Source organism: Eptatretus burgeri, chromosome 4 (assembly GCF_056783735.1).
Source record: "Eptatretus burgeri isolate ZD-2024b chromosome 4, Ebu_testis_v1, whole genome shotgun sequence".
NCBI classification, from domain to species: domain Eukaryota; kingdom Metazoa; phylum Chordata; class Myxini; order Myxiniformes; family Myxinidae; genus Eptatretus; species Eptatretus burgeri.
Window position 1 is genome coordinate 125,358,694 of NC_140964.1, and position 22,465 is coordinate 125,381,158.

General features: G+C 43.4%; 1 protein-coding gene across 2 annotated transcripts in view; it reads right to left on the reverse strand.

Moving 5' to 3' along the window:
* LOC147029038 (uncharacterized) overlaps positions 1–22,465 on the reverse strand; it is a 207,171-nt gene that overhangs the window by 179,047 nt on the left and 5,659 nt on the right. The window contains exon 2 of one of the 2 annotated variants that reach the window (XM_085879940.1): positions 21,151–21,349. The exons of the other annotated variant lie outside the window; for it this stretch is intronic. The gene's annotated coding sequence lies outside the window, so the exon portion shown is untranslated. The remainder of the gene's footprint in view (positions 1–21,150; positions 21,350–22,465) is intronic. 2 annotated transcript variants of the gene reach the window in all.

The following is a 22,465-nucleotide window of genomic DNA, read 5'->3' on the forward strand; positions in this document are numbered from 1 at the left end:
TGTGAGTGGTGAATAGTTCTCACAGTTGAACAGTAGAGTCGGAATTGTACACAGCCTGCTTAATTTGATTCTCAAAACGTTGAGACACCTTTCTTTTCCGGGGTAGACGCTGGTACACCGGACATCTATCAGGTCCTAATGATTTTCTTTTGACGGACTCAGGAACTTGTTGAAATGTTTGTGGTGTCTGTTCTTGTTTGTACCATAAAGCGTTTATTTACTTCGGTATTATGCAAGTAAGATTTTCCTCCACTTGGAATAATCCAGAATCTGATTGACGAAGGTGCCTCAAACAGTATATTTGCTGTTTTCACAAGCAATGTTTTCTGGAACTGTCTTCTGCTCACATCTATTTCGGTATGATGAGATAGCACATGAGACAGCAGCCCCACGCTTGCGTTGATCCACCCCCATTCTGTTCACGCAGTTACCATTCCACATGACATATGTATGGTGAGGAAAATGACTAAGGCATTAATGAGGTGTTAATTATTCATCAGTTATCTGTTAATGAATATTAGCTTAAGTGTTTGCAACCCAAATTAGCAATGACCAGGGCACCAGATGTCTCGGCAGCTCCTCGTCTCCCTAGTCCCTTGTATCTGTCTCTTCTCCCTCTGCGTTTAACTCTCAAATCTCCCCCATTGTCCTTTCACACCAAACACCTGCATGTTCAACAAGGCATGGACACGTGTGCTAAGTGTAACCCTCACAAACACTCTGGGGAGATGGGGAATCCACACGTGTGACTTCAGCCATCGGAGTGCATGTGTGACCCTCATGGTGAGAGAGGAAAGACCACACCAGAGAGGGTCATCGGGTTTGTCTATAGAAGGCAGAAGCACTTGCATGTTGGGACAGATGCAAAGGACAGACAGACACAAGGTAGACACAGGGAAACGCAGTGCAGACCCAAGGCAGATGTAAATGATGAGTTTTTATTTTGCCAAACCTTAAGAAAAACGGGCCAATTGGATATAATCGGTCTGCTCTGCTCGTATTATTACTTACTTGTGGTCCAGTATTGTATGTGTGAGAGTGAGTGTTTGTGTGTGCTTGTCGTTTCTTCGTGTTTTTGAGGCCCATACAAAGCTGAGTTCATGTCTGATTTGGATGTGATGACTTGTGGGTTGCGTGGTTGGTGGAGTTTCCGTTAGGTGTTGTGTATGTGTGGGTGTGGTGTTGGGGACCAAGCGTTGTTTTTTGCTCCTCTTGTCCAATTCCTTGGCTCAGCCAGCTTTTCCAATATGCATCAGAGGTGTGTATTGTGTGGATATGCTCAGAGTCTCCCCAGTTAGACCACCCTCCCAGCTCTTCACATGCCATGCTTCCAGTATAAATCTGCGTCGTTTGTTGCACGTCTTGTGAAGGACATGGTCAAAGTCAAATTTGTGGCAAGACTGCCACAAATATATATATACATATATATATATATATATATATATATATATATATATATATATATATATATATATATATATATATATATATATATATATATATATATATATATTGTATGGCCACGGGTACCGAGTGTATTATGAGGGGGTTAATCCTCATTTCTCCTCGGAAGAACTGGACCTGGGACAACCGCTCACAATTAACTTTGTGGGATGGTGGGTTGCTTAACAACCACAAACACCAATCAGTTAACCTTGAATTCCAGTGTCCACCGTCTAATTTTCCGTTTAACTCGAGGTCACATGGCATCCTGACCAGGGAACGCGCACTCGTCGATGCACCAATCTTATCTTGATTAGATATTAAGTGGCCGAGCATGTACCACTGGTGCATGCCGACTTTGACAGGTTAATTCGTTTGGGAATTATAATCTCCCAGTATATTTAGGTTCGGACAATGCTGGATCAATGGAACGAAATGTCAATCACGGACAGGTTGAAATGTCAACAAGGAATTTATTGTGTGGAAAAATAAATAAACTGAAGGACTATTTATTTCCTTGTTGACTTAAATGGATGAATTCAAATCAAATGTTCAATCAACAAAATAATCTCAAACAAATAAAGAATTCAACAAGCACTTCTAGAAAAATGGACAAAGAGCAAATGCTTATCACTATGTCTTACTTATCAATTAAACACGAACATGGGTACCCATCAGACCATTCGGGGGGGGGGGGGGGGGATAAATACGGTCTCGGCTTACCAAGGCAGAAGTCGTTGTGCGTCTACTGAAGTAACCCTAAATGTGTGAGCGTTGCTTAGTCTACCTCTCTAAATGAACTCTCCACAGCTTGGCTCGTTTCTGATGTCAATGCCCTGCCTCGCCGTGCACCCACCAACAAACAGGCTCGAATACCAATCGACACCACGTCATCACCCCCAGGAACACTAAGAACCAGGTACACCAATAGCCAGGTATGCCATGAATATGCCACACATGTGTGTCCATCCCAAAACTCCAAAACCATGAAGCCTAGCAGCCTGAATCTTAGCATGTCTGCTAAGGGAACTCCAAGGAGTGCATGAATGAAAGCTGGGTATTTGGGTAAATTTTGAAGATAATTTAGGTCGTGCTCATTGTCAAAAAAACAAACAAAAAAAGCCGGACCAAGATGGTTGCGCACCATCTTGCTCAGCCCGGTGTCACCTCGCAGTGGTCTTAAGCTGCCATTTTGTTTTGGCCAACTCAAAAATGCCTTGAGTGGAACAGGCTGCAACGCTTTCTGTACTCTCATGGGCTAATTAAAGTATATAATCAAAATATGTCTTCAGATTTGAGGATTGGAGTTCATGGACTCAATAATTGGTGAAACCTGGAGTGACATCTGAAATTTTTAAGAAATCAGCGATTGTTATAACTCAGCATATTTACCATTAGTTGGATTGTTCATGCACTAACAGGAAACGTGAGCTGGGTTTAGACCATCGTGAGACAGGTAGCCTGCGTCAGTGTTGTGGTTATGTGTGGATATTTGGAGAGATGAGTGTTTCCTGAGAAGATGAAGGTAAGTTCTGTGTTTATATCATGTATGGTTTTTAAGTTATGTACGTTTTAAAATTGCGTGGATGGAATGGTGCTAATACAGGGTGTCACAAAAGTCACCTAGGGATTTAGAAATGAAATAACATTTGTTTTTTTTTAATAATTTGTGATTATTTTTATACCAAAAGAAAATTTACAAGATGGAGATAAATTTGCTTTATTTATGAAAAATGATGCAGCTTAGATGTCTTCCATTTTCGGCTTCGCAGAGAGAGGCTCTTTCGACAGCATTTTCCATAACAGCAGACAATAACTCTGGCTGCAGCCCTCGAATTTCAGCACAGATGTTGTCCTTGAGCTGCTGAATTGTATGGGACTTATTGATGTACACACGCTCCTTTAAGTAACCCCAAATAAAATAATCGGGAGGCGTCAAATCAGGAGAACGTGATGGCCAATACATTTCTGAATTTCGTGAAATTATTCGGTGTCCATGCTCTTTGAGTGAGAATAATTGATCGATGAAATTTAAAATAAAATTCCACGATTTTTGGTTCTTTGTTCAGTTGTGAATTTTTTCCATGGATAATTTCGAAATGTTAATCTAAATTCTGAAAAGAAAAGAAAAACAAATTATTAAAAAGCAGAAATGTTATTTAATTTCTAAATCCCGAGGTGACTTTTGGGACGCCCTGTATATCTCTTGCCTTGGCTGTTTTCTGCTAATAAAGGTGTCCAAATTTTGTTTTTCATGCAAGTTTTGTCTTTTATTCCATGCCTGATGTTCTAAGCTATTATATTCCCAAATAATAGTGGATAGATGGTTTAAAAATCGCATTGTAGGACTTTGTAAGTAATTTTTCTTTGAAAATGTTGTGGTTTTTTTGCTTCGGACGGTCCCAGCTTCACCTTAAAGGGGAGCCCAACCGCACTTGTTTTTTTCTTCTGAAAACCATTGAGAATCATTAATCACGATCTAATTTGAGGAACAAAAAAAATTGAATCTTTTTTGCCGATCACAAAATGTAGAAAAAAAAAAAACCCGAAAATGTCGATTTTCGAGTTCGCCAGTGACGTCACATCTGGAAGCCATGGTAGCTTGACATAGATAAACAGTGCATGTCGAGCTCGGATTCTGATGCTGATTCCACTGTCATTATCAACTCTGACGGTTCTCAGAATCTGGAAACTGGTCAGTGGGATTTTAAAGGAATGGTTGGAGAGAAAATTAGTGATAGTTACACTTTCGGGGGAATTGTGGAGCCGTGTCGTTTTGAGCCTTGTGCAAGCGATTCAGTGGAAGAATGTGCAAGTGCTCCTGTAGATGACAACGCTGATCGTAGCGTCACTACAGATTGGTGGTTTTTGATTTTCCGTTAATTTTGCGGTTTATAAGGGAGGGGTTTTGTACTAATTGATAAACCGGTTTATATGTTATTGATAAACCACCCGACAGCACAAACACAGTGGACAAATGTGTGGATGAATGCTTCGTCCCAATCGTCACAGGCTGACAAGGTGTCTTGTATGTTATGGGATCATCCCGTTTCATACTTTCCTGGATGCCATTTTCATCTGTGCCATGTCCCACCGTCATGTCCTTAGGGTGTCAATGTCCTGCACCGGTGAACAGGGAGAGTGCTAGAGGAGAGGAGGGTGTGCAGTGGTGGTGGGTATTGTGGGATTGATGGCTAATGGGGAGGATTGTGGAGGGATGTGTGGGATTGGTGGTGGGGATTGTGTGGATGATGGTTGATGGGGGTTTGTGGGTGTGAGTGAGGTGGGGGACTCTGAATGTTTAAGCATCTAAGGTCAAATCCTCTGTGAGGAGTACATGATGATAGATACATACATACATTCTTTGCAACATAAATAGATGGTGGGTCATTTGATTTGTGGAAATTTGTGTTGATAAGAGATAAAAAAAATTTTCAGCTGATCTTGTGGTGACTGCCGGTCGATGGCAACAGGTGTTTGTTACACCGCTCAAAATCGCCCGTGTACATATGCCGATAGCTCGGTAGAGATGGTGTTACAGTTTCAAACGACAGCTGTTTCTTCTGCTTAATTGTGAGGATGGCATCCTCTCTCAATCTAGATGGATAACCACAAGATCTAGCCATCGCTGTCGTTTCATAACAGTTCTCTGTGAAATGTTCTGACCACAAAACCAAACATGTTTTTTTTGGCACGATCCACGATCAGCTGTTTTAAACAATCCTTGTCCAATTTCGGCAACCCTCGGATCTTTCGGCCATTGGTGGAGCATGAAACCTTCTCCGTTTGTATTACTACAAGCAACAAGGATGCATCAACTCGGCGTATTTGTGTAAAATCGAAAATTATTCCCTGTTTGAGTTCAATCGTACTGCGATGTAACCCATAAACAATATGGAAGTAGTGGTCTCCTTCGAGGTGTGATGTTACGGCTAATCGGAAGAAGATTAGACTTTAAATCACAAAATTACCCACTTCATGATTCAGAAATTGAAAAAAAGACATCATATCCCTTTTGTAGGGTATCAAGGAATAGATTAGCGTTGATGTTGTCTGAGCATTTGGGTTCCCCTTTAACTTCGATTTGATATGTTTTCAGATTTTTTAGTTGCTAATATAGGTTAAGACTCGACCCGCCTCAAAAAGTTCCAGTTCCATAGCAGGAACACAAGGTGCCAGCCGCAGTATGTCTCATCCCTCGAGGGAAGCCCATGCTCGTATCTCTTTTAATATGATACGTGCTGCTTGAACCCCAGCTGTTTGGACCTGTTTGAACATACCCCATTTCGTTCAATCCTGCACTAATGCCAGTGGACTGGACGTGCAGTTGTACATCCATCCGAGGGATGGCAAACACATTGATGAATCGACTTGCTTATGAAACTGGAGGAGGCTAACCCCCCCCCCCGCCCTCCAAAAAAAATAAAAACTCACCACACTCCCTCAAATCTTCTCCTCACTTTAGCCTCCTTACCCTCCATGAAGTACAAGGGGGTAAACTAACCCCTCCCCCTCATTTTATACCTCCATTAGGTGTAAGGGGGTAAAGCTCGACTCCAGGTAAATGTAAACCCATAGTCTAGGTAATGCTTCCCCTTTCCCCTTCAAGTCCCGATACCAAACACAATCCAGAACACTCCCTTCCCCTCCCTCCTTGTTCCCCTATATATATATATATATATATATATATATATATATATATATATATATATATATATATATATATATATATATATATATATATATATATATATATATATATATATATATATATATATATATATTCCCATCAACAAAGCGACGGGTGCTCTCCCACTACTCCTCTCTCCCCTCATTCTCTCTCTTAGTCTCCCCATCAGCAAGGCGACTTGTGGAATTTACCACTACAAGATAAATATTATATAAGAAGACCAGAATGGCACTCGGTAGAGCGCATATCTCCGCCAAGCTGAACAGTTTGTTTTGTGGCTCACTGATAGGCCGGATCTACATCCGCACCTCAGCTAAAATCTCATCAGCTTGTTCTCGTCATCCACTAAGTTTCATCCAAATCCATCCGTAACCTCATGAAATATCGTGCTGTATATTGTTTTTCGCCTTATCTCTCAATGGTGATGAATCCCTTAAAAAAATGTAAAACTCATTGGATCCAGATCTTCACCTTGTCACACTTCCTTGAATATATCCTTGTCACACTTCCACCCTGTCCACCAAGTTTTGTCCGAATTAGTCAATCACTGTTTTTGCGTTATCGTGCCATATATCCTTTTTGGCCGTATTTCTCATTGGAAAATAATCGCTTAAAAACCTCCAGGATCCAGATCCAGATCCAGATCTTCACCAAAGTCTAATCAATTCGACCTTGTCACACACCCAACCCATCTACCCAATTTCGTCTACAACTTTTTGAGCTATACTGCTCACAGACAAACAAACAGACAGACAGACATGTGAAAACAGGGATGGTTTTTAAATTATTTTTAATCAAAACTGAATTTTCACCATTGAAAAATGGGGCCAAATTGATATCCTGCATCGCACGATATTTCAAAAAGTTGATTCATGGGTTAAGAGAAATATTGGTGAATCAGTTGAGTCGGTGACAAGAACAAGCTGATTAGATTTTGGTTCAGGTCCTGATGCAGATCCGGCCCATCAGAGGGATACAAAACTTAAACTATTCAGCCTGGTGGAGATGTGCGCTCAAAATACTGAGTACCATTATAGTTAAAACTGAATCTATGTTCAGTACTCTGATGGTGCTTGTGTTTTCATTGATCACTCAATTTTCTAACAACAGCAATACGTCCCTCTGCACACTTCACTAGCTTTCCTGGTAAAATGGATACATTGTCATTTGTCCTACTGCAACACTCCTGCTTAGACTTGTCACTGGTAAATGTTTTCTCATCGAGTCAAAATCACGGGTGTGTAACAAAAATATTGGCCATATTCAAATGAATGTCCCAGCACAACTTCCTGGTAGATAGATCTCTTCATTTTAAACTGTCTAAAAATCTGACATTGCCCCAGAGATTTCCAGAAAGGAAGCTCTTCAATTGAACAAGCATTGGCCCAACCCATCCTTCATGTTCCTTCCCGATAAGACTGTTCCAAGCGTGTTACACATGCCATCGTCATGGGTAATGTACAACTTCCAGGATGACATCACACCTCTATAAATCAATGTAAAAAGGCCTCTGAACCAGACCACTGATAGACAATTAAAATTGAACAATGCTGGTGATACTGACTGCTTTTTGACATTAAAAAAAGTGAATCAAACCTGATAATTTTTAACATTACTGTACATTGAAATCTCAACACACAGTAACACAAGTGTGAGAGGCCACCACGTCATTTGCTTAACACCACAACCATAGTCCTTGAGGGTTTATGTAAGATGCTTTGGTCTCATGCATTGAAAGAGTCATGGATGGTTTTCTCAATAACCACCCGAACCACTATCCATCATCTTATTTCATATGAAGAACATGTCTGGTGGGGAGCACCATTTGCTAGGGTCCCTCTGTGCTGGTGATGCAATGCCCCTTTTAGGTTTGAGCAACAATTTTGAATGCTTTTTATTCGACTTAAACAAACTCAGACACGAATTCGACACTTCCAGGTTTTCTTTAAAATCGTCCAGATGATTGCTTCTTACCATGTGTCCAAGGCTATAGACAATGCTTGTATATAGGAGGCGATAACCACGGCCCATTAGATGCTCAGGGCAGTTTACAGTGCGTCCCATCTTCTTATTATTATTATTATTCCAGTCTCTTCAACTTGTCACATGATTTACTGGAGCCCCGTCGGCTTGTTTGTCAGCTGGAGTTCTCGTTGCGTGGGGAGGAGATGCAATTTGGAGAGAGGGCGCAGGTAATTTTGGGGAAGCACAAAAGCTCGTCAACTATTGCCAAATTGCTGTCTGTCTGTCTGTCTGTCTGTCTGTCTGTCTCTCTCAAATTTGACAGTTTTGGAATTATACTCCTCAAACTTAGGATCCTGAGAATGAAGGAATCACTGAAAGATGGGGGTGGTGCAATATCTCCTACAGGTAGATCAGTATTTGCCTCTGAGGTGGTCTAATCTGGCGTTAATTACCGACGGAACTCGACTTTTGAAACGTTAAGCCGGCTGTCTCAACTGCTAGCACTCACGCATAGACCTTAAAGACAATCCACATTGAGGTTGGTGCGTTTTGTATCTCTTATTAATGATAAATGCATCTGTCTTCCGACGCTATGATAGTCAGCTAGATCAAAGTCTGTCCAGGGAATCAGGAGATAAGAAGTTGTAATCTGTTCAGTGTTTTCAGCACCACAAGGATCTTCTCTTTTCTGAAGGCAATATGGGTTCCCTTTTAGGTATCCTGATGCTGTGTGGACTGTGCTTCCCCGCTGACGAACCTCAGGGAGCTGGTACCTGCTGCTGCATTTGAGTAACTGTTGAAATCGATCTATCTGGGTTCTTCCCAACATCTTTGTTCTTTATTCCTTTCACACTTCCACGACTTTTTCACATTTCTCTTTATTCATTCTAAATCTTGCTTTTTCTATCATATTTTATCTTTCTTTATATACTGTATCTATCTCGGAGAAGTGAATTCTTGCAGAATTTTTTTCTGTAAGTCTCACTTGGCTGCACCTGGATGGGTTTGAGTGTTGGGGAGTAGTGGCTGAAACCCGAACCCTATCCAGATTCCTCATGATGACTCCAATGCTGTATTTCAACACAATAGGCGATTCTTAAGACATGCCAACGTTATATTTATTTTTCAATTCATAACTTACAATATATTTTTCTTACCAACCCTGTGCAGTTTTATATTGGAAGGTTTTATTTTTTTTTAAACATTGATGTGCTTGGTTTAAAAAGGGGATTGGACTATTAGGAGTATCGAGTTCATAAAACATTTTGATGCTCCACATTCATTCCACCTCTCAGCAATGACCCACTAAGTCATCATGAAAGCAATTAAACATCCAGTTGCTTTGCCTAAGCCCATCCATCCATTGGGACCATACTCTGTGCAGAGCGTTGGTGCTGCCTACGCAATCTCCTTGGCTATTGCGTACAATCCTGGACAGGTCGCCACTCCGACACAAGATACCAGCAAGCTGGCACTCGTTTTGCCGACCTCGGAAGGATGGCAGGCAGAGTCAATCCCACCTGGTATTTATTCAACAGTCAAGTGGGATTTGAACTTAGGATCCCTTGCATCCCAAGCCCACCACCCTTAACATTAAGCCAACACCAGGAATTTGCCTCAGTGCTGCTGCGAATAATGGCATTGATGTTATTGATTGAGCAGCTAACTCGGCGTGAGACAGAGGGTTCTGTTTGAATATTTTGAGGCTTGCTGCTGTCTGTTTGTTGCAGTCGCATTCATGTTGCATCGATCAGCATTGTTTTCAGACTTCCATTTTTGACATTGGTCGGTGAAGTTCGGGTGAAAAAACAAAAAATTTCTAATGAAGTAACACGATTTTATCAATTCAATTCGGGGGATATCATGAGCACTGCTGTCTTTTCATCGGTAGCATAGGCCGTACCAATCCCCAGTTGCGCTGAGGTCAGAGGGCATTAAATGTCAATTAGAAAGTATGAACTGGCACCACCTGCATCACAGACATGGCAAGAAAGCCTGATAATTTCCTCCCTTCACGACATGAATGATTCAGCTAAGTTTTATTTCAAATTGGATTGCGACTTGTTAATTGGCTTGAGACTGGCTTTGTTTCTAAAAGTTATCCCGATCCTTAATAGTGCTTGCTTAAGGCCCGGTCACACCTTGACGTTTTAGCCAGCGATGGCAACGTATTAAAATGTATGTAAAACGCTGGCTTACGTTGAACTTTTGATGTTTTTTTTTTAAAGATTCGGACGTATTCATAGCGACTTGGTCTTATGTATAACGCATTGGTAACAGACACAGAACGTTTCGTTGTGTTATAGATAACTTATACCAACGAATGCTGAACCTGTTGTCGGCCTACACAACCGATGCCCAACGATAGTCTAACTTAGGCATAGCGCGTTGCACGCATCGCCGACGATGTCGTGACGTAGCCTATTAAAAGGCTGACGCACAACGATTCGAATCATAACTGCCGTAGAAATGGAAGTGACAACATCGCGGTCACACCTTGGCGATCTTGCCAGCGTATGCCGACCTAAGAAAAATGTGTCTAAAACGTTGGGGCACGTCAAATACGGTATGAGTAAGTTTGGTATACGTGAGTAGAACGCTAAAGTACGCTATCATACGTCGTAGTAAGTAGAGTACGTCAAGAAATTTTAAACATGTTCAAAATTTTACAACGTACTCGGCGTATGACACACGTTCCGCATGCGATGCGGATAAGTTTTAAACACGATATGTGGACGCTTACACACGTCCACAAAGGCTACTTACACTGAACAACAAGTTTCAAAAAAAAATTTTTACTGGAGATGTGTAAAGTGATTAAGACTAAGTTGGGTACGCTGATTTCAAAAATCATAACCGTTTTGCTGTATCACGTCAGGATTTTCAGGAACAGAAATATTCCCATTGCCTAGAAGTCAGGATTTCAATGAAATTTACATATGTCTTTAACATGTCTATTTCGTACAATTGTTGTTAACTTGTGTTATATTTCTTTCTTTCAGATAAAGATGAGTAGGCGTTCCTGTACCAATCATCCTGACAACTTCTGTTATGTCTGTGGTCGGTTTACCAAAAAAGATCAACAGCGAAGTATATCTACAGCAGTGAAAATGAAGGCCGCCTACTTTCACTACTTCGGGTGTAAGGTGGGGGACCAAGAACAGAGCTGGGCACCACACATCTGCTGCACAAGCTGTCACACAACCTTGACTCAGTGGTTGGTGGGCAAGCGCGCGAGCATGCCATTTGCGGTGCCCATGATATGGCGTGAGCCGCAGAATCATCATGATGATTGTTATTTCTGCTGCACAAGCATCGCCGGCTTCAACAAGAAGAATAAAGGTCACATCAAGTACGCTGACTGCGTCTCTGCTCGTAAACCTGTGCCTCATGATGACGAGAACCCCGTTCCAACACCTCCAGCTGATCAGAACATAGCTGTAAGCAATGGTGAAGAGGATGGTGATGATGAACCTTTTGAACCCGACACTCAAGAATCACACCTTCTGAAGCAGGGAGACTTAAATGATCTTGTAAGAGATCTCTCGCTGTCAAAGGCGAAGGCAGAGCTGCTTGGATCAAGGCTGCAGCAGTGGAATCTACTTGAACCTAACACCAAGATATCCTTGTTCAGAGCACGTCACAGAGACATGGCTGAGTTCTTTGAGATGGAAGACACGATGACATTCTGCAGTGACATCAACGGTCTGTTGAAAGAACTTGGGTGTGATCACGATCCTGCAGACTGGCGCCTCTTCATCGACTCGGGGAAGAACAGCTTGAAGGCTGTTTTGCTCCACAATGGCAACGAGAAACCATCAGTCCCACTGGCTCACGCGTTCGGCATGACAGAGACCTATGAGACTATGCGGCAGCTGCTTGATTCCATCAAGTACAATGACTTCAACTGGCACATCTGCGGAGACTTGAAAGTGGTGGCGCTGTTGTTAGGGCTGCAGTCAGGCTACACGAAATACATGTGCTTCCTTTGTCTCTGGGATAGCAGAGACGACAAGAATCACTGGACGAAGAAAGATTGGGAAGAGCGAAAAGAGCATGTACCTGGTCGACACAACGTGAAGCATGTCGCCCTTGCCGACCCAGCCAAGGTTTTCCTTCCACCACTCCACATAAAGCTCGGCTTGATGAAAAGTTTTGTACGGGCAATGGATCTGAATGGGCGTGGGTTTTTATACCTCAAGGAAAAGTTTGGCAACACCTTGTCGGAGGCCAAGATCAAGGCTGGTGTCTTTGTTGGACCGCAAATCCGACAGATTATGAAGGACGAAACTTTTCCGACAACTCTAAACCCCAAAGAACTGGCAGCGTGGAGGAGCTTCAAAGCTGTGACGGACAACTTCTTGGGGAACGAGCGCACGGACAACTATGAAGAAATAGTGCAGCAGCTGCTGGAGTCCTTCAGGAAACTTGGCTCCAGGATGTCCCTGAAAATCCATTTCCTACACCAGCACCTGAACTTCTTCCCTGACAACTTGGGAGCAGTCTCGGACGAGCACGGCGAGCGATTCCACCAAGAGATTTCACTCATGGAGACGCGTCACCAAGGGCGGCACAACCCGAACATGATGGGCGATTTCTGCTGGTTCCTGCATCGTGAAACTGACACAGAGCAGCACAAACGCAAAGCCAAATGCCTAAAGCATTTTTAATTACATTCTAGTGGAGTTTTTCTGTAATTTCTATAATTTTGAAGCATTCATGATGAAATAAATGAATAAATGAATTTTTGTAAATTTCATTGAAATCCTGACTTCTAGGCAATGGGAATATTTCTGTTACTGAAAATCCTGACGTGATACAGCAAAACGGTTATGATTTTTGAAATCAGCGTACCCAAATTAGTCTAAATCACTTTACACATCTCCAGTAAAAAAAATTTTGTTGTTCAGTGTTATAAGCTACTCATAAGTCGAAACACGTCGCAGTAATCTCTTTTTTACGCGAAACTTATTTCTAACTTATGTTTGACGTGCTTTGAACCAATTCTGTACGTAGTCCCAACACATATCGACGTATTCCAATGACGTCTTCTGGTCGACAAAAAAAAAATAAATGAACGTGTTTCGAGCTTACAACTGCCATATAAAGACGTGTTCCCAGCGGTGTTGGGAATTGGTATATAAAAATGCTGCTCATAAAAGGGGAACCCAACAGTGTTTTCGAGTCCTTTTTGAGTCGATGTCCATGTCAGCAGTAACAGTATCAGTATCAGTATTAGTATTAGTAGTAGTTTGTTCATGTTGGCAGTAGTAGGTGAGTGTGAGGGGGAGGGTGTGGGTTATGATGGATCCTCCTTGCGTCCGCGTGTCCACGGGTAGAAGACATCTTTTCACCATTGTTCAAAGTTCTTCGCGGCTAATTTTTTATGGGGCTTTTTCAACAATGAGCTATAGCTTGTTTTTACGATTTAGGTCTATTCATAACGGGTTGGACAAATGCACAATGAACTAATAATGTGCATAGAGTGCTTTGATTACTTATAGATACGATATACCAACGAATAATTATCGTGAAGCCGGCGTTCACAAACTATGCCCAACGATAGCCTAACTTATCCATATCGTGCGGCAGTTTATCTTTGCCGGTGACGTGGGGTTTGCTATTCATAGGCTGCCACTCAACGATTTAAATGGCTGCATCTCCACTATTGAAAGTAGAAGCTTGCGCTCAACAATTGGATTTTTTTTACACTCAACGACTTTTAAACGGTACCACTCAGCTATTTTCATTGTTTACAATGAACGATTTAAATTGCTGTCACTCGCCTTTGTTTTTTGACGCTGGGGTTTTGAAATTTGAAGCGTTTCTTCTGAACGTGTTAAAACGCTCAAACTCGACTATTTTAAATAGACGCTGCTGATGGACAATTGGAATCATCGCCAAGCTAGACATCGAAGTGTGAACATCCTCGTCATGCCGAAGAAAAGTTTGAAGAATGCTGCAAATAAGTGTCCTGGCCGTGGCCGTGGACGCTGACGCAAGGACGATCCATTATACCGACGTCTTTCAGCCTATGAGTAACTTAAAAGTAACGTCTGTCTGTGTGGCAACGATCGCGTAACGTGCCAACAACATGTTAATCATAGGTTAGAAATAAGTTTCGGGTACGCTAAACATTACCTCGGCGTGTCTCAACTTATGATTAACTTACAAGTAGCATGTGTTGACGTCTGTCAACGATCGCAGACCGTGCATACAACTTGTGGCCAGCGTAGCGGAACGTGTGAGTCATACGCCGGCATACGTCGTGAAATTTCAAGCATGAAAAAATTTGAGGACAACCAAAAAGTACAACGTTTAAAGCCAACGTACAACGACGTATGGCAGTGTTTTTCAGCGTGCTCTCAGTGTTATCAAAACTTACCCATAACGTATTCAACGTGTGCCAGCGTTTTAGAAAAAAAATTCAAAAAACGGCATATGTTGGCTAAAACGTCAAGGTGTGACCGGGCCTTTAAGTCAGGTGTCTCAACTCAAACTCAAAAACTGCGCGATTCAGTAGGAGTCGAGACCTACACAACAAAGATTAATCTTGTCTCATTGTCATTGGAGATGTTTTTCTTATGTTTTTGGACTAGCTGTAGAGCCACTAGCACTTTAAGCTGCTTATTCCAATCCAGTGCATGTTTCCACGAGCCTGGTATCCCACATTCGAATTTCCAACGTATTTTGTGTCATTCCAACTCTTCTGATGTGCATTTACATATTTCTTTATTTATTTATATCTGTACAGCCTTTGAAATAACAATGCCTTGGATGAAAGGCCATGGTTTGCAATCATCGGTATATCATGACCTTATTGCAATGTAAAAATACATCCACAGTGCCAAATGCTTGCGGTCTGCCCCATTTTCCACATGCTTAATAATGCAGAGTAACCTATAGTTCGTGTTAATTGAATGGGTGTCGAGGGCCAAATGTGTTAAAATCAAAATAATCTGCTGCGTCACGACCCTCGTGGGTTGTGACACCAATAAAGCTGTGACGGGGATTACGGAATAGCTCAGAGGTAGCACACTCTCTTTTGAACTATCCAGTCTGGGTATGATCCCTGATCAGGCTATAAAGCGTCACAATTGTGTTTTACAGGCAAGGCGTTGCATCAAGGAGGCCACTCTCCGTGAGATGGGATGTAAAGTTGGGGACCCGCCCACAGGCGTTTGCTATTGGACGCAAGAGGACCCACAAAGTAGGCGATTGTTGCCATGGAAACATGGCTGAATTCACAATTTTGCAATAATGTGCATGGGCACTCCATCAGCGGCACAACCACACCTCAAAAATGATGCAACCAACAGGCAGGTGCTGCGTTCAACTGAATGAATTGCTGTTACACAGAGAAACATGTGCATTCATATGACAAGCAAATTCACGAATGGGTCACACCATGTTTTCCGAGCTTGTACCAGGAAAGTGCAAGTTGAAGACATTAGCATGGGAGAACATACACTTAATCAACTTTTTCTTTTTACAGTTTCAACTTCATCAAGAACATTTTGGGACATTCAATCAAATGGTAATGATATGGGATGGTGTGCTGGATAAGGCCATGTTAGTGTGCATTGACCGTCGCTTAACATTGCTCATTATGCTGGAAATGCAGGTGTCAATTTTGCTTTCTTACCTCCATCACTGAAGGTGAAAGGAGGTTATGTTTTCACTCCTCTCTGTTTGTTTGTTACTTGCAAAATCGAAGATTTTTCAAGTATATTGGTAAGTCGATTTTGATATTCTGTCTGTCTGTCTGTCTGTTTGCCTGTCTGTCACAGACAGGTCACAATTTAAAACCAATCTTCACGAAACTTCACCACATGATAGAGTTTGCCATAAGGAAGAAGCCTATTGTTTTTTTTAAGGTCAAAAGGTCAAAATATCAACAAAAGGTCAGCAACTTGTGTGAGATTTCTAGAATCCTCAATGTTTATACGATTGACTTGAAATTTGAAGAGGATTTATATTTCAGGCGACTGAATTCAAGCAACCAATTATTTTTGAGTTCAACATGGACCGAAAGGTCAACATAGCCCCAAGGTCAACAACTAAGGTGATATTTCTAAAATCCTCAATATTCATCCGATTGACTTGAAATTTTAAGAGGAGTTGCATATTTGGTCATTGAATTCAACCACCAATTTTTTGAGTTCAAATTTGTTTGATGGATTTTGCAGGTATCCTGGTCTACATGACGTCTTCTTGTTTGTCTGTCTGTGTGTGTGCAGGATATCTCAAAAAGTTGTCGATGGATCCGGATGAAATTTGGTGGGCAGGTTGGGTGTGTGACAAAGACAAGGTCAGGTCAGGTCAGGTATGGGAGCATGTGCCAGAACAGCGTGTCGCTGCGTCCACTTTCCGCCGGTACTCCAGGGGCCTCCGTCTAGCCATCCCCCAGACAGATGCCAGGCCCATCCCCATCTCCTTGAGATGATGGTCAACCTGCTACAACCACGAGGAACATGGTCGGCCCACTGGCCTCCTCCACTCATGAGACTCCCTCCCTGAGAGAATCTGGTGAGCAGGATCAGCGTCAGGAAAACGAGCCACATGTCCATACAGCCGCAACTGACGCTCACGGACAATGCAGGTAACAAATCTCATCCGAGTCTCTCTATGCAACCGCTCGTTGGACACAAAATCCGACCAGCGATAGCCAAGGATTCTCCGAAGAGACCTGGTACCAAAGGAATTAAGTCTCCGTCTCAGATCCTTGGACAAAGCCTGGTGTTGGCTTAGTGGTTAGGGTGGCGGCTTGGGATCCGAGGGTCCTGAGTTCAAGCCCCATTGGCTGCTGAATTAATACCAGGGGGTTGACTCAGCCTGTCATCCATCAGAGGTCGGCGAAGTGAGTACCAGTGTACTGGTCCCGGTGTATGCCCCGGTTAGAATAGGTATACCATATCCCTGTGTGTCGTAAGAGGCGACCAGGGTTGGCGTCAGGAAGGGCATCCGGCCATAAAACATTGCCTCAAGAAAAAGCCTAACCCCTGCACAGCAGGGAAAAATGGCTGTAAAAACGGTCATTTTTCAGATCCTTGGTCAGAGTTCAAGTCTCGCATCCATAGAGCAAGACTGGAAGCACCAAGGACCTGAAGACTCAGACTTTCGTCCTCCCGCACAGGTACCGGCAGTGCCACACCCCATGATCCAGTGAATCCATGACTCCCCAGGCCCGACCCAGACGTCTATTGACCTCTGACTCGCAGCCAGCAGAGACATGAATATCACTGCCAAGGTAAGTGAATCTCTCCACGACCTCAACATCCTCACCACAAACAGACACAGACAGGACAGCAGCATCCAAGATGTCACCGAAAGCCTGGATCTTAGTTTTGACCCAAGAAACCCATAATCCCAGCGGCTCTGACTCCTTATTCAGCACCTCGAGGGCCCCTAAAAGGATGTCTAAAGTCTCCGCAAAGATGACTGCATCATCTGCAAAATCAAGGTCCGAGATGTTGACATTCCCAAATGATGCACCGCAACTTGATCTCTCCGACATCCTCCCTAAAATCCAGTCCATACAAGTGCTGAAAAGTGTGGGGGCAAGTACACATCCCTGACGAACTCCAGTAACAACTGGAAATAAGTCAGAGATGGTACCACCACACTTCACAGCACTCTCAGTACCAGAGTAGAGTTCAGACATCAGATCGATGAGTTTTGGTGGCACCCCACAAAGACCAAGAATCCTCCAGAGGACATCCTGATTCACTGAATCAAATCCTTTACAGAGATCAACATAGGCTGAAAGCAGCCCCTGCCAAAACTCTCGTCTGCGTTCGGTGAGGACACGAAGTGCAAGGATACGGTCAATCGTCGACCTCTTTGGTGTAAAGCCTGACTGCTCTGGACGCTGGTGCTCAAGCAGATGGTGGCGAACCCTATCAAGTATTATCCGAGCAAAGACCTTGCCCGGCACTGAGAGCAGCGTCACCCCTCGGTAGTTGTTGCAGTCTTGGCGATCACCCTTCCTTTTCCAGAGAGGGACAACAAGGCCCCTCTTCCAGTCAGTTGGGATGATGCCTGTGTTCCAGGCAGAGCACAAAACTGCATGCAACGACACGAGTGCAGTATTTCCACCATCCTTGAGAAGTTCGGCATGGATGCCACAGATCCCTGGAGCTTTGCCCCGTTTCAACTGGTTCACCGCAGCCCGTGTTTCCACAAGCGAAGGTGGACCACAGTTGATTCGAGGGTCAGCAACAGGGATTGTAACACCCTTGACGTCCATCTCGACAGCTGGGGGATCAGCCTGGTACAACCGCTCAAAGTAACCGGCCCAGCGGGCCTTCACTTCAGACTCCTCTGTCAAGAGCCTACCACTCTCTGCTCGAACTGCAGTGCTCCGAGGGATGGGCTTGGATGAACGTAATGCGTGAATTCCCCTGTAAGCGGGACGAGAATCACCTGTCCACAGGTGATGCTCTACCCCCTCACAGATTCCTCGCACATAGGCCTCCTTGTCCACCCTCAGTACACGTACAGTTTTACGCCTCAGCTCCCTGAACAGCTCAGCTCTGCCATTCAGCCTGGCCCTGCGACTCTGGTCAATGGTATCCAGTGTCCCTTGAGAGACAAAATTCTTCTTTGCCCTGCGGTGAGCTCCAAGGCATCCACCAGCAACATCAAGGACGGTGGTCTTGAAGGCGCTCCACAACTCTTCAGGACCCCCCAAAGCACCCAGACCCCCAAGTGTCCACTCAGCCTGTTCGCAAACTCCTCAGCTACTCTCTCATCCCTGAGCTTGGCAACATCCAGCCTAGGCTGGGATGGTACCATTCTCCAGGATTTAAGGTGCAGCTTTGGAGTTGCTACAACAAGCCTGTGGTCAGTATTGAGGAACTGAGCACTCCGGTAGACCCTGCAGTTCTGGATCATCCTCCAACGACCGTCAATGAGGACATGGTCAATCTCCTTTGCCACACCGCCAGCGATGGAATACCAAGTCCAGCGATGAGCTTGTGGGCGCTGAAACCATGAACCAGCCACCCTAAGTCCATGACTTCTTGCAAAGTCAAGGAACTTAGTGCTATTCTGGTTCATAGTTCCTGACCCATGGGGACCAACAAACACCTCATAACCATCCCTATCAGTTCCAGTCGATGCATTGAAATCCCCCAAGACTAGAAGTGTATCTCGTCTGGGGCACTGATCAACCACAGACTCGAGTGTGGCGTAGAATGCATCCTTCACGGTAAGATCACTCGCCTCAGTCGGAGCATAAACAGAGACCAGGGAAATGACACCTTAGGAGTGACGAATCCTTAATCTCATAATACGCTCGTTGACCGGTGTTACCTCAATTATCATTGGGGTCAGCTTATTGGACACAGCTACAGCAACTCCTTGGGTATGGTAACCATCAGAGCGACCAGACCAATAGTAGGTGTAACCACCCACCATTATCTCGCCGCAATCCGGTCTCCGAACCTCAGAGAGAGCTGCAATCCCGATGTCCAAACGCTTGAGCTCAGATGATAACAGAGACAGGTGATCATCCTCTCTTCGGGATAGGACATTCCAGGCACCCACCCGAAGGGACCGCCTCAGGTTAACCCAAGGAGACCGCCATCTGGTGGACGACACCTCAGCACCACTCCGACACACTCTACCGCAATCTGACCCAGGGATGTTATCCCGTGGTTTCCCTCCTATCATCAAAGATTGGGGGTCCCGAAGGCTTTGCCCCAATCCCGTCATCCGGTGAGCTGCCCTGCGAAGGGAAGCTGCACAGGAGGTACTCCTACGGAGTGGGTTTTCAGATTTTTTTGCGTTTTGCGGAATGAAGGGTTTTACGGTGGCCGGAGTGCAAATCCTGCCACCAACCTCCTAATAAGAAGTGACCCAACTGCAGGAGGACGTCCGCAGACACAGTTGGGCACTAGATATGGATGGCCGTTGGTTCACAAGGAGATCCTCTGTCCTTTGACAGGTTTTGTTTTTAATCCTGCTGGGTGTCCATATCCAAACACCCTCCTCACCAGAAAACCTGGTGGTGGAGACGGTTTAGTCGCCGACAACCCGACCATGGAACAGGTAAGTACAGGCTTAGATGGTACCTGTAGCAGGTCACAGATCGAACCTGACCTGACTGTGGATTAATTAATTAATAATGTGGACGCTGCCAAATTGCTTCTGGCAGAGAAAGACTTTGACTACGTTATTCCTGCTATATTTGCAGATGAAGCCTTGGAAAAGTTTTTTGGCCAAGCCAGGCAAAGAAGCGGTGGAAACTTCTAGATTGACGAAGTTGAGATTATGGCTGCAGCTAAAATTGTAAATTTGCAAACACTCATTAAGCATGACATTATGCCCGAATCTAGTTCTCGTGTGATTGATTGCGACAAGAACTGTACAACTGCCATAAATCCAGATGAGCGAAGTGAACTCATTGACGAGATTACTCCTCAAGACACTCAGGATCTCTTGGGGTCTGACGATGCCCTTAAGCATAAAGTAGTTTATTTGGCCAAACACCTTGTTCATAAATATGGCGATAGCACTAGTATGGAGGAGATCATTGATGATGAAGATGGTAACGAGGTGTCATCTGAGTTTCTAGATCATTTGAATAGAGGAGGATTGAGTGTGCCGACTATGTCAACCGTCTTTTTTGTACATAATGCCTTTAATTTGTATGACAAGACTAAAATGCGTTGCCAATTTCATTTTGCCGAGCTGTTATCCTCTGAAGATACACCTTTAGCTCGTCGTAATGCTGCATGTACTACTTTAGCTAACATTCTATTGAAAGCTCATGTCCTCAATGTTAGTGACAAAGAAAAAGCTTTGGGAAGCCTCAGGAGGCAAGAAAAGCTTTCCAACTAGTAATAGACATAAACATAGTTGTCATAGGCAGTGTTGTGACATGCATAAAATGTTTATGTAATACGATATATGACAATAAATATCAAAGTTTGACAGCTCGACACACTTGCATCTTATTACAATCAGCCATCTCTCACCATTTATGAGTTAGACACAAAAACGGGCAAAAAATACCAAAATTCAGGAATGTGACCTTGAAATATGACCTTTTGACCTTGAAGATGACCTCAGGTGGTGTTGAAAATGACACGATTGAACTCGCCATCCTCAAAAACCCCTATATGGATCCCGAGATCGTGTCTCTCGCCCTTCTCGAAGTCATTTTAGCCCCGGACTCAAGTTAATCCTTCAGACTCAAGTTACAAACCCCGAGCATGGGAGGTTCCAGTCCTTCTCTATTGGAGTCTATGATCAAAACACACCAGAAAAAGCACACCCCATTAAAACAAATCCAAACAATTTTACAGCAAAAATAAATTCAACAAAAGCAATACAAGCAAGGGTGTCTGTTCATGTCAAAACCACCACAGAATAATACATATATGCAAAAAGTAAGTAAGTACTTTGCACTTTTACAAACAGATTCCATCACGAAAAGAAACTCAAAACCTCATCAGTGTACCACTGATCACCCACAATATCCAGGCTCAAAAGATAAGCCTGCTCCATTTTTACTCGTGCCGAAACCATACCTTTAAAGCACAAAAGCACATTTGCATTTTTCCCCTTCAATTTTGCTTTCCTGGTTTTATAACTTGCCAGTTTAGCAATGCCCAACAGAAAAGACAAAAACGAGAGGACTGGTTTACTTTTATAATTCCCCCCGATTCCATAAATAAAGACTGGAAAGGAAAAAAAATTAAATTAAATTGATAGAAAAGCTGTTGAAGGAAGAGAAAGAGGGGTACCACTCTCTTACATTCAATAAAAACGTGGGCAACATTTTCAATCAAATCACAAAAAGGACAAGAAATTGGAACAGAAGAATTAAACTTATGGAGTAATGTCTGTGTGACCAGGGCTTGAAGTGCTAGTCTCCAATTCAGGTCTCCAGTTCAACCAAGAGTTGGAGAACTATACATTTTGTTCCACACTGGAGTTAAAAAAGCTCCAGCAGGTAAGGTCTCATTCCATCGATTTAAATGAGAAAAATTTTTCAACAGTTTTGTAAAACCAGGTATACATGCTTCCAGACATATGTTGTAGATAGCCGTTTTCCCCATGACGTGAAACACACCAATTTCCTCTAAGTTTGAGGAGAACACACCCTCTTGTTTTTTTGAGGCAATTTGAAGTTCAGGGAAATAGAGACGTGCGTCCACCACTTCATCCACCCCAGTCCACCCGATGTTTAGTCTATGAAAGGTTTTAATTACTGCTTTCAAGACATTTTCCACAATACAAGCAGAACGAACACCAGTTTTTAATGAAAGTGAGCTTACAGGTAGCCAGGCATTCAAGGATGGATGCAACAGGTCTCGCACTCTGTTTATTCCAACACTGGTGAAACAATGCATAAAC